Below are 21,596 nucleotides of genomic sequence, written 5' to 3' on the forward strand. Positions count from 1 at the left end.
GCACCAGGTGGGCGAGGCTTGCTAAGTGGGGAAAGAGAGGGGCAACCAAGAAGACACCAGGTGGGCAGGGCTTGCTAAGTGGGGAAAAAGAGTGGCAACCAGGAAGGCACCAGGTGGGTGGGGTTTAGGCCAGGTGACCTAGATCCACTTGCACCTGCTCACCATCTGCAAAGAAAAAAAGGCTAGAGGGCTCCTTAAGTAGAGAAAAGAACAGAAAGCAGGAAGCCACCAGTGGGCGGGGCTTGGGCAAGATGACCCAGATCCACTTGCACCTGCTCCCCATCTGCAAAGGATAGGAGGCTGAAATGCTCCATAAGTAGGGAAAAGAGCAGCAACCAGGAAGGTACCAGGTGGGCGGTGCTTAGGCCAGCCGACCTAGATCCACTTGCACCTGCTCCTCATCTGCAAAGGAAAAGAGGCTGGAGGGCTCCTTAGATACGGAAAAGAGCGGCAACCAGGAAGGTACCAGGTGGGTGGGGCTTGCCAGGTGACCAAGATCCACTTTCACCTGCTCCCCATCTGCAAAGGAAAAGAGGCTGGAGGGCTCCTTAAGTAGGGAAAATAGCGGCAACCTTGCACCTGCCCCCCTTCTGCAAAGGGAAAGAGGTTGGAGTGCTCCTTAAGTAGGGAAAAGAGCAGCAACTAAGAAGGCACCAGGTGGGCAGGGCTTTCTAAGTGGAGAAAAAGAGCAGCAACCAGGAAGGCACCAGGTGCACAGTGCTTAGGCCAGGTGACCTAGATCCACTTTCACCTGCTCCCCATTGCAAAGGAAAAGAGGCTGGAGGGCTCCTTAAGTAGGGAAAAGATTGGCAACCAGGAGGGCACCAGGTGGGTGGGGCTTTCTAAGTGGGGAAAAATAGCGGCAACCAGGAAGGCACCAGGTGGGTGGTGCTTAGGCCAGGTGACCTAGATCCACTTGCACCTGCTCCCCATCTGCAAAGCAAAAGAGGCTGGAGGGCTCCTTGAGTAGGGAAAAGAGCCACAACCAGGAAGGCACTAGGTGTGCGGGGCTTGCTAAGTGGGGGAAAAGAACGGCAGGCAGGAAGGCACTAGGTGGGAAGGGCTTAGGCCAGGTGATCTAGATTCATTTGCACCTGCTCCCCCAAAAAGGCTGGAGGGCTGCTTAAGTAGTGAAAAGAGCAGCAACCAAGAAGGAACTAGGTTAGCGGGGCTTGTTAAGTGGCAGGTCATTTCGACAAAGATATGTTGCAATGAGTGTCTAGATAAAATCACCTTGTGTTACCTCTAGTCGGACTATTTTTGTTAAGAATCAACTTTTGGTATAATAAGGAAAGTCTCACCTTGGCAGACTGGAAATATTCAATGAGAGGCCAATGCAGCGTGTAAAGGTTACCCTGACCGCCGCAGCACTCGCTACCCGGTAAAGAAACCTCGAGAGAAAGTGCGCGACCGGCAGGGAAACCCTCTGGGGTAGAAAGCCCTGACGGGATGCGGGCTCCGGTGTATCGATCACAGCGTAGGACGGCGTCTCCAATGGTGATGTGGGAAGGCTTCTTCTGATGGCAAGCAACAACAAGGTAAGGTGATTTGTGGGAGAATAGAGCGGTAAGTAGAAAGAAGGTATGAAGGACCCCTAACCTCGTAGTTGGCAAATCCTCGAATACCTGAAGTGATCCCTGAAAGATGGGATTCCGAGAGAGCTGACGGATGTGAAATCTAGAAGGTAATCGAGAGGTAAGTGCGTACACTATGGAAATGGTAAGATAGGGACTGACGGGAAGACAAATTACTGTTCTGAACTCTAGTGAATAATTACCCGGAAGGAACCCCCAAGATTGGAACAGAGATTAAGCTCCCGACGGGGAGATGGGAATAACCCCTGGGATTGAGCAAGCCGAAGCGGCTGGGAAGAGAATCTGAAGTAGAATCAAGACAGTATTAGTATGGTTGGATGTAGGAAAACATAGGTAGAGTGAAATGAGAGCACCTAGGTACGAACTCACGGAGCATCAGCCAAAACAGTAGCGACGCGAAGAGCAGTCAAACTTTGTGCCGTATAAGGAATTATGTGAGTTGTTCGCCGCCTCCCTGGCAAATGTGTAGAGACTGCAACGTTGTTCTCAGTGAGGACTGTTCTGCGGTCCGCCATCTTGGAACTACCGACCCGAATTACACCGCACAATCGGTTTCAGGACCATAGGGACCAACATGTTGCATATGTAACACCTTGGATCATTGTTGATACAGAAATGAATATCACATTTAAGTCACACACACGTACAGACATGTATGAAACAGAACATACTTTATTATGTGAGGAAAATGTGTAGATAGAGTGGCTGCAATATTTCTTGAGTAATTATAGGTGGATATTGTTTTGACTGTGAAAGGGATGCAATCCCAGGTGGTCTGTAGATCCCATGCCTAAAATACTCCATTATTGTGCTGTGCACTACAACAGTGGCCAGCAGGATCATATGAGTTCTCTGGAGGAGAAACTGGATTGGCTCCGTATTCAGACCAGAATTACTTTCAAGGTTATAACATTGATTTGCAAGACTCTGTATGCAAGGTCGGACTGGGACATGAAATAGGCCCTGACACCACAAAAAAAAGTGTCCCAACCTCAACTCAAAAAAGTGGCCCTCAAACCATCATCCGTGATTCACGTTAATTCACAAGTTTACAGAAAATGCTACACATGGAGGGTTCATGTGTCTGTTGCATGTTATATTTTGTGTAAACGCTTGAGAAAGTGATAACATTCCTTTTGAGTTTATTTTTAAAAATAACAGCATCACATAGCTGAATACTTATTTTGCAGAACCAGACTCAAGGGATGTCTACTCGTTGCCACCAGTAATGAAAATAGAGTTGCATTTAAAAAGCAGTACAGCCAAATGATGACACCGGAAAGTACCTTACCAGTTATATTTATGCTCAAATATTACATTACAACACAACTCATAAAATAACATAACTTTGCATACAGTTCTGTAACAGGGTCCTCAGCTCCGAGGAGCAGGAGTGGCATGAACCAACCTCCCCCACAGCGGTTATGGGACCTGCTGCAAGTCGATGCTTATACAGGGCTCCACAACCCCAGCAGGGAAAGAGGGTTAGGGTGACTAGTAAGGGGGAAGTAGGGAAACCAGAATGAGGTACAGGGAGAGGTTATGGATAGGTTGGGGATGTTAAGGTAAGGTTCTGACCACTGCACACTCTTCCGGCGAGCTGTTACACTCATAGAGCACGTGCATAACCAATACAGGCTATTACTTCTATGTATACAAGTATGTTTGTAGGTAGTAACAAAATGACATGCTATTCCCAACTGTGTATTTTCCAACTTAACTGTAAAGTATGTAACCTTCTATGTGTCTATGTAAAAGTAAGCATGCAACAACCTTCCCACACAGCTCAGTACTCAATGCCCCTGTGCAGTGTCCTGATCTGACCTGGTGGAATGAAAGGCACCCGCGAGCACAGCAAGCCTGTAGCACTGGCACGGTAATGAACCATGCCAGTCCTATGGGGCTGAAATGGAAATGGGGATATACCGACTCCGGCACCCACGAAAGGTCAATTACCGGGCCCGGCGGTGCTGTAATATCCCAGTAATTGCCCATTCACTGGTGCTGGATTTTTTTGCTGGTTTGGAGGTAGAAAATATGGGATTAATGAACTGGGGTTATTGGGTGCCTCTCTCCTCTTCCCTTTCTCTTCTCCTGTAGAACCCCAAAGGTTAACGCCCTCACCTTAGGTAAGTGAACGCCGAGCTCTCAATCTACCTCGGGGCAGGGTGCCGTAACCAGTTTCTTCACTGGATAAGGGTGCAGGCCTCTTGCCCTCAGAGGACTGCTGTCCGTCGTTAACTGCACGAACGGTAAGTTCTGGGCACTTTAAATGTCTTAAAAGTCTTTTGTAATGATATCTCTTGTTTTGCAGGGTTCCGGCGATGGCGGATGGCGGGCTGATGAGAGTTGAGGATCGAACCCGCGTGAGGAATAGAAGCGCCTGGAAGCACGTAAGTAAGCGCTTGCAGCCTGCTTCACGATGCGCACTAACTGTCCCTTTTATCTTGCAGGTACAAGTTCGGAGCTTTAGAGAAGCTGAAGGGTGCTGGAATACCCACTGGATTCGGCGTGGGAAGGAGTAATGGCACGTGAGTAATAAAGTTGCCCAATGTCTTTAAACGCACATTCTTTTGTCTTTCAGATGCGGGATGCAGCGCCGAAGGCCTCTGGAGCGTGCGAAGAGCTGGTAAGCTTTTGTCTTTCAGATGCCGGAATGCAGTGCGAAGACCTCCGGAGCATGCGAAGAGTAGGTAAGCCTTTGTCTTTCAGATGCCGGAATGCAGCGCGAGGCGTTGGTGACAGCCGATGGACCAGGTAAGAGATGCGCTGCCACTGAAGACCGTAGTGCTAACCTGTTCTTTCTTTGTCTTTACAGGTGCTGCTGAAGAATGGATTCCAGGATGGTAAGCCTTTGTTCCCTTAGGCCCAGGATCAGAAGCAGAAGACACGATGAGCGTTCTGCTGCAGAGAATGCAGAATAACACAAAGCAAGATTCATCCATCGGGTGTGGTTTAAATAGCCTCCTGTAGTGCTTAGGTGTCTCCTTACACAGCCATGCCTAGGTAAGAAAAGAGTTCCTGCTTTCCAGAAGAGTTCCAGTGTTCTGACCCTAGGGAGTGGCTCCTGCCCCACCCAACAGGAAAAGTAGTCCCAAACAGAAGAGGATGAGGGGTTCAACTGGCAGGTAAGTAAGCAGCATGGTCTGCTGCAGGTAAATCCACCCAAGCATCATGAGCCCGGCGCTTCCAGCGCTGGGACTGGGCATCTTTATGAGCCTGGTGCCACTGGCGCCAGGACAGGGTCCAAAAGGTCCCAATTGGGACTGGCTGGCACTCGGAACCGGGGTTATGGGTCTGCTTCCAAGGGAGTCGGGCAAGTCCTGATCTTTTGGAAGCAGAGATCATGACAGCCAGCAAAGATCCAGCAGAGAAAAGTTATGAATACTATGTAGGGCGGATGCCGGTGCTTACCGAATCCGAGGAGCTTAGTGGCTCAGATTAAGAGGTGGAAGGATCCACTTCTTTAGGATGCAGTTGTCATCTTGTCAACAGGCGCGGTCACGTCTGTAAGGGGATGAGGAAGTAGGATTACTAAATGGAGCCCCAGGGGTGCCGTTCCTCTCTAGCCCATAGTAAGTGTGTGACTAGGGAGGTGGTGTAGGTCTTAGCAGATTTGGTGAGAGTAGACCTAGTGGTGGTCCCACTAAACGTGGAGTGCGCTTAAATGGGATGAAAAGGGCTTCTGTGGAATAACAAAATGCCATTTATCAAGTGCATGGAAAACTTAGTGCAAATCTGTATTTAATACAATGTGATTAAAAAGAGTGCCCCTTCTCATCGGTCCTGGGGGAAGGATGGACCGTGATCTATGTGGGCTGTGCAAGTTCTGGATTACGGTGCCACAACACATGTCATGCAGCCTATGGTGTAGGTGGCATGAAGGGCTATGGGTGTTTAAATGTGCAGAGTCATGCTGTTTAGAGATTCCTTACAGTGAGGGTAGGCCTACCAGTTTCTGTGCATGAAGCCGCGTGCAGTAAAGCTTACCTATTGTCAGTGCATTCAGCTGCCAAAATCATTGAAGCAGCAGTATGACGTCTCGGATGTCGAGGATGCAAGTGTGTTAAGTGCAGGCCAGGGCCATGTTAAAGAACAGGGGCCCTGTGGTGGGGTGACTACCTAAATGCCTGTTTGGAGTTGATGCAGGCAGTCAGTTGCACCTTTCCACCATCTCCACCCACAAGGCTCCTCCACCTTCCAAGATGGCCGACCGCTACACCAACACCAGCCTATCCGGCCCCACAGCACCACGAGCCATCTGATTGGCCCCTCGCCCCTACATCCAAGCCAACCACAAGCCGGCAGGCTTGGAGCCGGCCCGCCACGAAGGCACACAACAAAGGCATCTCTGCCTGTCTGAAGCCTGTCTACGCCATCGAGCTTAGAGCCACGACCCCTGCCCCCCCTGTACCGTCCTCCCATCTTACAGGGTAAGCATGCTGCCCATCACAACTTTCCCTACCCCCTAGCCAGCGACCTGAACTGCTCCCTGCCATCACGGACCCGGTGCCCATGCACCTACTAACATTGTCCACCTTGCACCGTTGTGCCCACGAACTGGCACATAATGTATCAATGTATAACCTGTATCTACTCAGCCATCTACCAACTACTTTTCCTGCGCAACCTTTATTAATATTCACTGCGCCAGGTTCTTGCACTGGACTAGCATAAGTATCCAGCCCACACCTGCCTCATATTAGCAACTTGCTTTTAACTGACTTTGTTGTTGCCTGATTGAAACTGCCCATTTCTGTACTTATTAGCAAATTCGAATCTAGCCTATACCTATCCTGCTGTTGCCCAATTGAAACTGCCCATTTCTGTACTATACCAGCAATTTGAAACTAGCCTACGCCTAGCACTAAACAAAAAATTGAAACTGGCTATATTTTTACTGTCTACCGTGCTCACCTGCCTGTGCACAATAGATCTATCCCCAACCTAGCAGCCCAACTAACGCTACACTCCTAACTATGCTCCCTTAGCTCATTCTCACCATGGTCCCTTTCTGTGTTATGGACAACAACACACCATGTAGCAGCAACAGCTACATACCATACAATAACGGATTAGCTAAACTCGGCTGCCCAAGACACCATCCCATCCCCTGTCCCACACCCTTCCTGCCTACCCTACCACTATTCCCACACACTACTCACCAATACCACATTGCAAATGTCAGCGACAAACCAGCTAACACAATACCCAACATTACCAACCCTACTAAACAAGACGACACTGTCACCAACCCTACCAAGCCACAAGGATACCGCCCCACTACTAACCCTTCCTTCTCTGCGCGCAACAGCAGACTTGGCCTTAGACTCCACACCACAACCTGGAAGGTGCCCACTACGCCCACGACTAAGGCCACCAATAAAAAGAGCGCTAATGCCACTAACACGGCATCCCTAAAAGGAGCACTACTCAATGTTAGATCCCTAGCTGCTCACCCCACTGAAATCGCCGACATTATCCTCTCAGCAGACCTCGACTTCCTCGCTACCACAGAGACATGGTTACATGAAGCAGCAGGACCCTACCTAACTCTTGCTATTCCTGACATATACTCCATCCTCAGAGCCGACAGACCCAATGCTCGCAGAGGAGGTGTAGCATTCATATTCAAATCTTCACTCCACCTTAGATCCATTACATCCCTCCCACTAAAATCATGCGAGCACCTCACCATTAAAATACAAACCACACCAAAGAGCTCAATCACTATGCAACTAATATACAGACCCCCAGGCCCTATGGGTACTTTCGAAGAAGACATTACCTCTCTCATAGCTGAGAACTCTAAGCCCCACTCCCAAAACATCATTCTATGAGACTTTAATCTAGGGTATAACAACCCTAACGACACACCTGCCGAGTCCCTAGCTAATGCCTTGTCTGAGCATGACTTTACTCAAGTCATCACTCTACCCACCCATCAGAAAGGCAGAACTATTGTTTGGGTCGCAGCCCATAACGGCAATATCACTTGCAAAGCCCCACAACCTCTGCTATGGACTGACCATTCCCTCATACCATTCGACATTAACATCAACAACCCCAAACCCAAGCAGAGCCCCCAGGCACCAGCCTGCCCGACTAGAAATAAGCGCAATATTATGGCGGAGACCATCACGCCACTGGTCCTCCCCCTCCTAAACACGATCCCAGCCACTGCTGACCTTAACCTCCTAGTTAACACCTACAATGACTCCATGACTACGGCCATTGACGCCGTTGCCCCACTAAAGCTATGCAAAGGCAAACCCAGAGCTCACCTGAACTCTTGGTACACACCTGAACTCAAAATACTCCAAAAATAGAAGGCTAAGTTGGAAACCCTATGGAAAACAACTCCCTCGGCTGAAAACAAAACCAATCTCATGACCATCTCCTCCCATTACAAGAAAGAGATAATCCTCACCAAAAAGGAAGCTTACAATGTTAGAATCAACAATGCACAATCCTCCGCCAAAGAGCTCTTCACCATTTTGGAGGAGCTAGAAAACCCCAACCCACCGAACGACACCTGTGTGAAAGACAAGCCATGGTGTACTACCATCCAAAATGCCCTGGCCAACAAAATGACTGGGCTTCAGACTAAAATCGAGGCCAAACGACTACAACTCTCCAACAATAACAACTCCACCTCTAGCACATCCACCCCTCCCAATACTACACCCAGCTTCACGTTCAAAATGGTCACTATATCCGAAGTCCAAAAAATTATAGCATCCCTCAAACCCTCCAACTGCAAAGGGGATAGTTGCCCCGCCCAGATCATCAAAGATGATCTTATTCATCTCCAAACTTATAAACCTATCCTTCTCATCCAATTCAGTACCCAACAACTTGAAACAGTCATGGGTTCTCCCTCTTCTAAAAAAACAATCCCTTAACACTGCCATCCCCAACAACTATAGGTCTATCACCATGGTCCCCTTCCTGCTAAAAATCCTTGACAGAGTCGCCTACGTGCAAATTCAAGATTACCTAGAGTCCAATCAATTGCTAGGCCTGCGTCAATCTGGCTTTCGACCTCAACACGGTGCAGAAACAGCCCTTGTGGACCTTAAAAGTCAGATTGATGACATCAAGGACAAAAATAAAGCAGCTATCCTACTCCTCCTAGACCTCTCAGCAGCCTTCGATTTGGTTGACCACCAAATACTTTGCAATCACCTCTCATCTGCTGCCCACTTCACCCCTCTGCTGTCATGTGGATACAGTCCTTCTTAGCCAACAGAACCATGTAGTCTTCTCATCTACGGCTGCTGCAGACCCCATCCCCATTACCTGCGGTGTCCCACAAGGATCTTGTGTCTCCCCCACCCTCTATAACATCTTTACAAAGCCTCTCTTTGATAAACTGGACCATCTGGGTGTCACCTACACCAACTACGCAGATGACACCCAGATACTCCTCACCATCACTGGCAACTACAACGACGACGCCATTAGGATCAACAAAATCTTCTCTATCATTCAGGCATGGATGGCCACACACAGCCTCTGTCTGAATGATGAGAAGACCGAGCTCCTCCTAGTCGGGTCTACCAATAACCTACTTAAACTTAGTCCTGACTACTCCAAGTTCATCATCGATGGTAACATCATCCCAGTTGTTAAAAACGTGAAAACTTTAGGTTTCTACCTCGATGAAAACACCAACCTCTCTAAACAAGTCAACATGACCGCCTCAGCCACCGCCTACACTGGGAAACAAATTAGGTCCTGCAGACCCTTCCTCTCCACAAATAGCTGCCTCACATTGGCCAGGGCCCTTATACAATAGAAGCTTGACTACTGTAATAGCCTCTACCTAGGAGCGAACCAAGTCATAATCAATAAACTTCAGGTTCTCCAAAATAATGCGCTACGAGCAGCACTTACCATCCCGAGGCGTGAGCACATCTCCCATATAAGAATTTCCTGCAAATGGCTATCAATTCAACAAAAAATTGATTTAAAAACCGGCTGCCTCACCTACAAAGCCCTAAACCACCTAGCCCCCCACTATCTCACTAACAAACTCACCTTGAAGCAAAGCACCAGAATTACTAGATCGTCCAACATTCTCTGCCTCAATGTGCCCAGATATACCTCTAAATGAGCCGGTGTCTCAAGTTTCACAGTCCTTGCCCCTCAACTTTGGAATACTCTGCCGTTGAACATCAAACGGACCAAATCCTTCCAACAGTTCAGGAAATTACTCATTAGTTGGCTATTGGATAAAGCCATTCCCAAGACAGACTAAGCACAGCACCAATTGTATATACTGTACAGACCATATAAAGGTTCAACCTTTTGCTTTAAATATCACTGTTTGTACATGTTGTATATTTTATATTACCCCTTCTTTTGTTAACTGCATAACCTGTTTATATTGTACCTCTGTAACCTGTCACTGCAAGCGCCCTTTTACTCCTGGGTCCACAGCGCTATATAAAATAAACAAACAAACAAACAAACAAACAAACAAATAATGCCCTACATGAACTTCCATCCCCAATATAAGGCCCTGCTCAATTCCCATTCCTGTGTGGGTTTTGCTAGGCTCTGAGAGAAGGAGTACAAAGGGTGGAATTGTACTTGAGTATATTATTGAGACTGTGAAGCTTTGGTATAGTGTTTTGAGGAGGTTTAAGAAATTGCAGAGGTTTTGTATTAGTCCTTTGTTTTGTTTCATGGTCTTTAATGTGTTTTAGGACATTGCTGTGCCTCTTTCTTTTAGTGTTTGTTCAGGGTATTGATAGTGTGTTGTTAAATTCTCTCATGCAAAACAATCAGAAAACAAAATGTGGGCCTCATTATTAGTATGGCAGTGTGGTTTAATGGTTTTGAATTTGAGGATCTGAACTTGAAGTCGAGCATGTACCTGCAGCAAGATGCTGGAGGTAACTCCTCCACTGATGCCAAAAATCACCATACTTTCCATGGCAGAATTACCACTCTCAGTAATTCCAAGTAAATCCCCCTTGAGCCATAAAATGGGGATTTACACAACCATAGCACCATTTGTAATCCTGTTTCAATGCCACAGTACTGAGCATTGGTAAAAGTAAATGAGAATGGCATTAACTCAGCAGATTTACAGTTGATTTATCTCTACACGTGCAATGATTCATTGTCTTTTCCTTTTGTGACTTTTTTTCTTTAGTTTCCCCTTTTAAGAAGCCAAAAATAGTTGCTTATCCCTAATTCCACTGGCAAAAAGAAAAAGTTCTCTGTTTCTGTTTGTTTATGTTTTTGTACCGATTTATCTCCCCGGTTACTTTTCTGTCCATTTGTTGTATACTGTTGCTTGTATTAGTCTAGTATATTAGTTATTAGTATTAGTTTACTTATATTGGGTTTGTGCTTTAGTTCTTGGAGATAATTTGAAGTTTAACAATGTTTGGTTGTCTGGGTGTGTTAACACAGAGTTCTCATCTTTGTTAAATTACATTTTTAGCTTTGGCTTTTAGGTGTTGCTTGCAACAACTATAAAGCCCAAACTATTGCATTCGAATTCTGATTCAAGTGGTCATAGGGAGGAATGGCATCTGATGAGGCACCTAGAGGAATGGCATTTGAGGATGGACAGACAGTGTATAGGTGTTGTTTGGTTATGAGCTCTCCATTCCCTGCTCATAGTTTTGCTATGAGCAGAATGAATGTTCCCACCGATTCCTGCCTTTCTCTGCCCAAATCTCCACTTCACGGGAACTCTTTGGGCTGGCTCACTTTATTTTCTATCAGTACCAGCATTGTCTAGTTAGTGCTGGCTGTCTAGTTAGATCAGGTTAATGCTAATCCCAGCTATTACCACCCATTCCTGCCTCTCCCTGCTCAAAACTCCTCCTCATTTACATTTTTTTTCTACACTGCTTGGTCTCGAGCTCCGCCCTCCTGCAGCTCTCAACCGCATGCACACACTGGATGAAAACAACTTTAATTATGCGTTTGGGTCCTCCCTGAGCCTGCAGGGCTTTCACAGGACATACCACCTTCATTCCGCCCTGCTCCGAAACAGGTCAAGTCATTTTGTTTGCATGTCAGTGCTGAAAGCATGGACGTTGGATGGGAAGCATGACACAATTATTTCCAAGATCAGTTGACAAAACATTGGTAGAGCGAAACATTAAGGGGGAAATACTACCACAAAACCTGTGATGGTAAAGAAAGTATAGTATGGAGGTCTACTGCAGGTCAGGTCAATAGACTGACATCTATGGACACTTTGTGGCTTGTTTGCCTAACCTTAGTACCCTTTACAAGTGGATTGACAGCTTGCAGTGAATGCTTTGTGTGTTCATCAGTATTCCCACAACATCATGACAACCAGAAGTTTCTTGGTCTGCAGGCCGATCTCATAGAGCGTGGAAGTTGTGGTCGGACCCAGTGGGATTCTGCTGTTTCAGCTAGTGCCGTTCATTTCCGCGACCGGATAGGCAGAAAGAACAAACAGCGTACCAAAGGCAACGTGCGGGTGAGTGAGCTCTGTGAGCGCGCACTGTCCTCGAAACGGCACTGATCAAGGAGGATAAAGATCAGTAGTGGGACAACCTCATAAGAAAGTAATATTTGACATGCCTCCCAGATGCATACACTTATTAGAGTCTTCTGTAAATCTAAAGGTTGTCTATTGTAGTGGCTTGCAGCAGCATACTTGAAGATGCTGACCCACTGTCACCCAACACCATCTTTGAAACGGACACTGATGACAAAAGAAGCTCAACCGTAGACTCCTCGGTTAACTGCTGTACATTTTGTACTGCTACTGCCCTTGGGCCATTCACTCAGACCATTTGATGGGAGTTATGTCACATTCTTTCCTCTGTGGCAGTGGCACTGTATAAAAAATCCAAAGAGATCAGAATAAAAGAGATGTAGATTACTCTTCCCTTCACCACTCTCTGATACTAGACGTTTATCCTTTAAAGACACAATGATCCTGAACTCCTACAGCACCAGAGGTTGGGAATCAAATGCTCATGCAGTGTTTTCTAGTTTATTTGACACTAGTCACCGGCTCCCATAATATTACAGATCTAAAAAGTCTGAGTTCCAGGGTTGCATTCCTCTACTCCTTGACACTTAACCCTGAGATCACACTTTAACATATGGATGACTCTGCTCTCAGTAATTGGTTTATGGGATATGTATAGCTTCAAATTATACACTCTCAAAGATTTAGGTCACTAGTTGTTTACGTTACTCTTAGACACATCAATAAATTCAAGTGCAGATTCTGAGCCAAGAGGCCAGTCAACTGTCTAGTCTCTTCAGCTGATGTATGCCTCAGAGAGATTTTAAGCGACGTGAAGGATGCGTGCTTACCCGGTAGTTCGTTAGAAACCTCATTGATTGCAAGCGTTTGGTGAGGTGGGTGTTCAGTAAACTCTGTAATTAGAGCGTTGCCTGCCCCCAGCCCCCATTTCTGAGATATCCTCTTTGTTTAACACTGTAAGTCAGAGCATGAGTCTCACAGCCACTCATATCCCTACCCTCCAATGCAGGAAATATGTAATAGTAAGGGAACTTGAAGAAATTTTGTTTGATCATAAGAATCGTTGCTTATAGCACTACAAGTGAATAACAATCTTCTCAAAAGTAGAGATCAACAGCCCCCTGAGAGTAAGTGAACCTTAGCACATAAAGTGACTGGCAGGAAAAAGTTGTTGATTCAGAATCATGCAGTTGTTGGAGAAATTAAGCTCACGAAACCATTCAGTGGTAGCAAAGACAGAGAGCTTTATTGTCCTGCAAAACATTCTACAGAGCTGCATGCTTACTTTAGCAAGACAAACCTCTCGCCCCACCAGACCTCCACCTTTATAGATCGCAACCCTGTGGGCAAAAATGGAACCTTTGAAGACCCTTCAAGAATAGAAATGCACTGCCAAATTCCTAGGAGTAGGCCTTCCTCCTCTGCACAGTTCATTCTAGAAGATGCACAAGTCCATTATTGACACATATGTCCTTACTGCCCTAATCAGGTGTACTGGATTCTTCTGGAAAGCTCCCACCTGAAGAATGACCAGGATCACCATCTTCCATCTGACGTGTGGCTGTAAGTGTTCATTAGCACCTGCTAGAATCCTCAGTCTGTATTGCTCGTACCACATGACCGATCTGGTGCCTCACACTAAACTGCTCCATCAGCAGTCCCAATAGTTCAACCCAAATGACACACAATCCCAGAAGTTAACATAATGGAGAAGCTTATAATACACATTTTTATAATCAATCCTTATAATAAAGTTAAGTCTTATTCGTGGAAAATAAAAGGACACATTGCCGAGCCTATTTTAAACATTAATGTCAGAAGAAATGTTCAAATGCTACAACTGTGTTTGTGTGATTTATATCTGAAAAAGCACACAAAATCCTATATCTGCATCTGCATGGCTTTCTGGTATGTAAACGGGGCATGAGTCAACTGAGATTATCTTAATATGTTTGTTCACATTGGTCTACAGCACCTGTTGAGTAGATGCTGGTCAGCTGGGCACTATCTGAGGTGTGCTTACCTCAATCATTCACTCCGCCTTTTTCCCTCCACCATCATCCCTGTGTAAGCTCACTGCACAACAAACAGTGAGGTGCAAGCCGGGGAATGTGGCGGTACAGTGCAGGTTGGGAGGAAGACTTCTATCATGTGCTTTGATCATCAAAAATAGTGCAGGGCTGTTTACTGTGGCTACTCTGCAGCTCCTTTGAAAAAGCCACGGTTTGAGCTGGCAAAGTCCTAGCGATGCCTCTTGCCATCACCCCCCTGTGCATCTTTTACAATCATATCTGTAATTTCTGCAAACACAGCAGAAAGTTGGTTGCTCAAGCCTTTCCTCTGTTTGGGGCCGTTGGCAGTACCAAAATCACATCTGCTAAGGATCTCTGCCACACTCTGCGTTTGCCAGTGTCAGTCACACTGACACCCAAGCTTCTGATGGGATTATCGGTCTTGCATCATCTCATGGCTCTGCAACTCTGTGGGCCTCATCACAAGTAGGGCTGTATCTTTTAAATGCAGCTCTAACAGAATTACCACCGCATTTAAGGACTGGCCCGATCACAAGTTGGGCGCTAAATTGGCTGTTTTACCTGCAGCTTTATCTGAAGGTGAAAATACCATTTAGCGCCCTGTTTTAGACGGTATTACCGACGACTGTATTAGCCCGCATTATTAGCACCGAAAATGCACCATTGGATCCAATGGACCCAATGGGGAGTGGGGATTTACTGTTAACACCCAACCAGTGATCTGGCAGTAATACTGCTGGACCAGTAGGTTCTAAGGCTATTATAGTCGGGCAGTATTACAGCTGGGATCCCGCCCAACTCATGGGTTTTGAGTGTTTCATAAGGTACAATGCTGACCCACAGCTGCGATTGTCTGAGCAGTGAAATTAAGTAGGTCCTGTTTATTTCACCTACTGATTGAACATAGATCAGGATTTCATATTGCACCTTGAAACTGCATGGCTCCAGCTAAGTCATGTAGGGGTCAGTGCTTGTAGGAACAGAAGGAGAAAGGGCAGAGAGTGGCAGTCTGTGCCGATAGGACACATTGATACAGAGGCACTGTGCCCTTGGTACCGCTGTGCTGTGTATGTAGCCTGATACTTTCCTTTTATTTCAAGTCATAAGGTGCACTGGGCATGAGTTGGAAGATCCACATGCCCTTTGGATTTCAAGGGAGTATGCAGTATTACATTATAAACTTACAGTGGCATACCTTTCTCTATTATACTGAGCATAAGCCATACTTAGTCGAAATATATGCTTAATGAATCTGCCCTAAAGTTTCTACAGCCACTGAACTCTAGACCTATCATTTATTATTTTAAAAGATGAGTACCAGCTGCTTAAACTATCCAAAAGGGGATGACTAGAGCATGACACATTGTAGCTTGTCCTCTGTAAGACTTGCTTTGCTTGCTTCGGCTGCCACTGGCCAGTGCCAGACTGATATAGCAACCAGCTCTGTTGAAAAAAGGAGAGATTACAGTGCCTGCAAGGGCAGTCAGAAGTGGTCACATTGGGCGGGTAATGATGATAGAGCAGCACAGCTAATGCCAGTACAAAGGAGATAATTGGCAGCATGAGTGTTCACTCAAGGACCATCATATCTTGTCATCTGGTTCCTGGACTTCAGGTTCCCCGGGGAGACAGGTTGAAAGATGAGTTGTGAAGGAAAAGCAGGAAGCGCAAAACTGGATGGAAACATCACCTGACTACAGAGGCTGCGTTTGGAAATTTCCCCTGACATTGTTTCTACATTTAGAGCAAAGCCTGTAGCAGGGACATTTTTCACTATCCACAAGCATTAAAATGTCCCCGAAGATGATCTTTTCCGGGCCAGAATTCATGATTTACAGCCTCCGCGTGCTACCTGCAATGCACGTAAAGATTTTTTGTTTTTATTTCTTCCAACTCCTGCGAATGGACTTTAATTTGATAAACTCGGCTTTACAGAGCAAGCACTGACGCTGGTGGGATCCTGCCATGGCTCGGACACAGCAGGCAGGATTCCGCATGGCCCTGTGCCTTCCTTATCAATCAGAGTAAGGCAAATGTGTCCTAAAATAACTAAAATAATACTCATGCATCAGGAGACTTTCATGTATAGTAAAGAATATGAATGCATGGTATATGTCTAAATGTGTGGGTATAATATCTGCATCAAGTCTTGTATGTCATTTTGTCATAAACCTAAATCTGTAATGCGACTACATGCAAGCATGTTAGGCTGGGTTTAATTGTAATTGTGAACGCTGCTTACCATGCTCGCATGTCGGGCAGGGTTTCATTGTAATTGTAAGTGCTGCCTGCCAGCATTTACAATAGCTCCATATGGGGTTCCGCCAGCTTCATGGTGCTTAAATCTGGCAGATCCCACAGGGATCTCTGGCATTTACAAAACCATGAGTATCCATACCAGCGCAAATGCTGGCATAAATGAAAGGTATAAAAGCATTAAAAAAAGATTTTACACCTTCTCTCAACGCTATGTCCCCACTGAAAATGAGCTTTGTAGCAGCTCATTTTGGTCCAGGTGTAACCAGAATGAAAGGTGTAAAAGCATTGCCTATGGCTTTTATACCTTTCATTCATGCCATGGCACATTTTCAATCATTCTATAGAGGAGAGAAGGGGTGGAACAAACTTGCATTTCCGTCGGCTTCCTTTGTCTCTGCCAAACAATTGCCCAAGCATTTGTGCCTGCACACATTTTCATGCTGCTGCAAATGTTGAGGATCCTTATGGAGACCGACGGCTTTATGCACCAGTTTAAAGCAGACAGACTTCCTAGAGATCCATTGTAAATGCTGCCTGCCATGCAAGCTTGGTAGGCATTGTTTACTCATTTCTTGAAGGAGTGCAAATATGCAGGGCAAAAGGTGACATACTCTGCTGTGCAAATTCCCAAAATTTGGTAGCAGGGTAGCCTACGTGTATGTCTACATGTAACAGCTCCTCAGTGCCAATTCCAAGTTCATTTAAAATGGTACAAAATTGGAGACTCTAGTGATTTCTAAGTCAGTGTTGGTTAATTGGATTCTGGGGTGTGGCCAATCCTTGTATTTGTATGATTCGGCCTCTATTTGGCTGAATCCGTGTTTAGAAATTAATAATAAAATGCTTAATTGGAGGGGCTGGGCTAACAGGGGCATTCTGAAAATAGGGGATGTATGGAGAGGGGGAGGATGGTTCCGTTTGAAGAATTAGCTAATCGTTATAGTCTGCATAATAGAGAGGTGGGTAGATATGGGCTTTTGGAGCGGTTGCTGATGGAAAGATTGCAAATGTTGAGCGGACCTTTGAGTGGTAGACCTCAGATTTGTGAGATTTTTGCTATGTCTCCTAGGACAGTTTCTATATATGTTAGGTTGATGCCTTTGCAGGACTGTATGAGGAGTTCCTGGGGTCGGTTGCGAATGAAGTGGGTGTCTGAATTGGAAACTGATCTTTCTGATGGCTTGTGGGATAATAGCTGGAGGGCTTCGGTGAGGGCCAAGGTTGATTTAAATCTAACGTATATTCACCAACGTCTTTTAGGCCGTATTTATTGGACACCAGTGAAAATGAAGGAGAGAGGCTTGGCTGATGTAGATCTGTGCTGGGGGTGTGGGGGCTCGAGAGGGACCTATCTACATATGCTCTGGGAGTGTAGTAGAGTGCTGGACTTTTGGAGAGAAGTTTTGGATTGCATTGATATGGTAACTAGTATGACACTGCCTCATACTTTTCTGTCAGTGATTTTCCTTTCAACTGATAGTCGAAGTGTGGAGATGTGGGATTGTTCGGAATGGATTGATAGAGCATTGTTGATGGCCATAAAACAAATAATGAAGGTGTGGAAATCCAGGAAGAAGCCACATTGCGAGAACTGGGTGTCGGATATGCGGACGCTCTCTTGGTATGAGAAGACTCAGGCAGTTCGACAACATCGGGAAACTGAGTACGAGGAGAGATGGGGGCCATTCAGGGATTTATTTGGATGAGGTGTAGGCTTTGGTTTATTTTGTGGATATTGAGGTTGGGGATTGGTAGGGGTTTATGTTTTGTCCTTTATTTTTTGTGTGTTTTGTGTTATCACATCTTGCCATGAGATAGGAGGGTGGGGATGTTTTCGGATTTCGTTTTGATTAGCTGTTACTTTAGTAGTAATTTGCATTTTGTTGCACTGATCTATATGGAGTAATCATTTGCTTGTTCCCATTCTGTTGTTACTCAGTTTTATTATGTTTTGTATAATTATTAAATAAAGTTGATTAAAAAAATAAAAATAAAAATAAAAATAAAAAGAAATTTAAAAAAAAATAGCTCTTTAATTAAATCGATTGCTAGCTTTTTAGATTATTTTCTTTTGCACTAATTTCTTTGCATACCTGTCAATTCTCCCACTTTTGGAGGGTGAAACTCACCATAGACTGTTCAGAGACTACATTGGAGTTCTAAGCCCCAAAAACAAAATCCTCTTTTTCCATCACCTTGGCAATTAAGAAGTTTGACGGGTGTGTCTTTGTTAGGACATAATCATTAGTTTGCTTTTATGGAAATGCGTTGTTGTGGGATTTAGCAATGAAAAGAGAAACCTCTGTGTTATTTCTTATTCGACACCAGTCTCAGCAGTGAAGCAGCACCAGCTTCGAACCTGAAGTGTTACGCTGAAGTGTGATACGTACGTTGAGGACATGGAGAACATGAAAAATGAGCCAGTCAGCATGTCAGCGTGTGTCAGTCAGTGTGAGGCAGTCTTGGCAGTCATGAAGCAGCAGTAAAGTGGACTCGCTTGGAGGCTGAACTGTTACCCTGAAATGTTACGCTTATGTTAAGGACATAGAGAAGCAGAGTCTTGCAGTTTTTCTCACACATAGTCTGAGGTTTCCCAGGGGAAAGACTATTTTATGGAGCAAATAAAATTAAGGAAGGTGGATTTTTGCCTTTCTCATGTTTGATTTTGGTGCATATGGTATCACTACTGTCACCGATGTGGCAATGCATTGTTAACACTAGATAGAAGCATGGGTGTTAAGTAGCAGGATATCTGGTTGACAAGGTAACTGGAATGTGCTGAATTAACCAATGAGTGGGTGTTTTACAATGATTCTCACATTCGGGAGTCTTGTTGGAAAGCACATGCTTTCATCTTTTACTGGCACAGTGGTCCTTCCTTTTCCTGCTCACCCCTCACCTGCCCGTGTGTCAACTCCCTCCCATTCAGCATTGCCAGACTTGCCAGACAGAGTAATTTCTCACACAATTGGGCAAATTAAAAAACATTTGGGAAATTACAGGAGTGTGTGTATGTTGTGGTTTTTGGGTTATTTTGAGCTACTCAGCATGGCAAAGTATTTGGAAACAAAATAGTTAATATGCATCCAGTGGTGGAAGTTTAAAACAGTTAGTAAGTTTTATGTGCACATATTTACTTCAAAAACTCACGAAAAAAGTCCTGGGTACATTTTCTTTCTAAATCTAGTATTGGCTCAGTGGCTTGGATACACAAGCACTGCTCACACACACACCCAGAGTGTAGACTCTGCAGCCAGCACATTAACAACCTCGCAAACATATTTCTTTTGTTATCAGCAGTAGGTCTAATTGTAAGTTTGAGACAAAGAATATCCATAGCTAAATTTTGGTGAAAGTACAGTGGCGTTAAGTATATAATGGGCAACCGCGAATGGGCCATTACCGGCCCATTACGAGTTGAATGGGCCGGTAATTGCCCATTTGCGGTTGCCGGTGTGGGCGGGCTCCCGATCCCCATTCTGACCCATAGGGCAGAATGGGCGTGGGGAGCATGGCTGTATCGGCACCGTTGATAACGGCGCCATGCAATCACAAGTTCTGCTCGCGGGTGCCGCTCTGCATGCCTGGTCTGACCAGGCGTGCAGAGCGGCACCCACGAGCAGAACTCATAATGTGGCGGTACGGTAACAACGGTGCCGATAGCACTATCGGCGGCGTTGTCACTGTACCGCCACATCCGTAATGAGGCACAATGTGTAAGACTTTCATTATTTTGCGGTGTGGGGTTTAAGGTTTTCCTTTCCAGAGGTGAAAACAAAATAAGGATAGTATCACTTTTGTTTAGCGTAAACTGTTTAATAAAGGATTTACATGTCGTAAGGTTGCTTATTTTGCAAATAAACTCTATCAAACAGTATTATTGTAGGCCTTGAAATCCAATTTTTAAATATATGTAACAAAGTAAAGCTTGGAAGGTGTGTTTTCAAGTGCTTAAATTGCAGAGTGGGTTAAAAACCCTGCTTCACTATTTACCCACATTTTGTGATCCTGGCCAAAATGTGTAATCTCACTTTTACTCAACCGCACATAATTGCACACAATAAATGATTACATTCACACTATATGAAAAAAGATGCCCTTAACAATGGGGCAGATTTCATGTTTTTAAGTACCAAATAATGTACCCTTAGACTTCTCTGTTAGTGACCCTGTTTGCCGTCACCTACAATTGTAATTCTATTGCATCCACCTTCCCTCAGTCCCATATCACTTGATTTGACAGGTAGACATATAGTTTCACCAGTCACTAGTGCACCAGAGATGTGTGTATAGCACAGGGACAGTACTATTACCCTCTCTCCATATGCTATCACTCTCTCTCCATGTTCTGTTACTCTCCCTCTCTTCCTCTCCATGTGCTATCATCTCTTTCCATGGGCTGCCACTCTATCTTTCTGTATTTTCACTCTGTCTCTCTGTGCACTGTCACTCACTCTCTGCGCTGTCACTCCCTCTATTTCCACCCTTCCTCTTTGCACTCTTTCTCTCCCTCTCACCCTTGTACCCTTGAAGATAACCCATCTTGCACCCTCATTCAATCTTCTCCAACTTTCACCTTAGCTTGCAGCCCTTACTTTTTCTTGCATCCTTACACTCACACTCTCACTTTTTGTCATAACTTGACACCCCCCTTCTCGCTCTTATTCCTTCTTGCTCATCATTGATGGCACGCTCTCTCATTAGCTTCCTCCCATTCTCTCTTCCACACCCGCATCTCTTCTGGCATCCTACCATTAAACTTTGCACACACGTCCTTGGAACCTGTAAATAGAAAATTCAAAGAACAGCAGTTAAAGATGGGGTGTCTGAGCCATATCCGCTTTCTTTGCCACCGCTCTCACCCCCAAACTGACTTCTCTGCCAAATATAGGACGACCTCTGAACTTGATCCTTGCTTGTATGCCTGCTATTTACCCTTCCTGGGTCTTTATATCCTGCCTACAACATTGAATTGTTGAATGTTTTCACTAGACTGAGATCTGTCTGTGTGGATGTAGTATTTGACATACAATGGCCTCCGATTGTGCCCTAGATGTATGTTACCTGTTGAAGAATTCAATGCCAGAGGTTAAGATTACATCTAAAACTTCCAACCATCACTTCTTTTTTCTTGCTGTAGTCACCCCGAGTTGGTATGCCCAGATGTGGGTCTCGTGCCTGCTGAGCCTAGAGTCCCAAGCTACACCTCAC

This window comes from Ambystoma mexicanum, chromosome 4p, assembly GCF_040938575.1.
Source record: "Ambystoma mexicanum isolate Mex_15411 chromosome 4p, UKY_AmexF1_1, whole genome shotgun sequence".
Classification (NCBI taxonomy): domain Eukaryota; kingdom Metazoa; phylum Chordata; class Amphibia; order Caudata; family Ambystomatidae; genus Ambystoma; species Ambystoma mexicanum.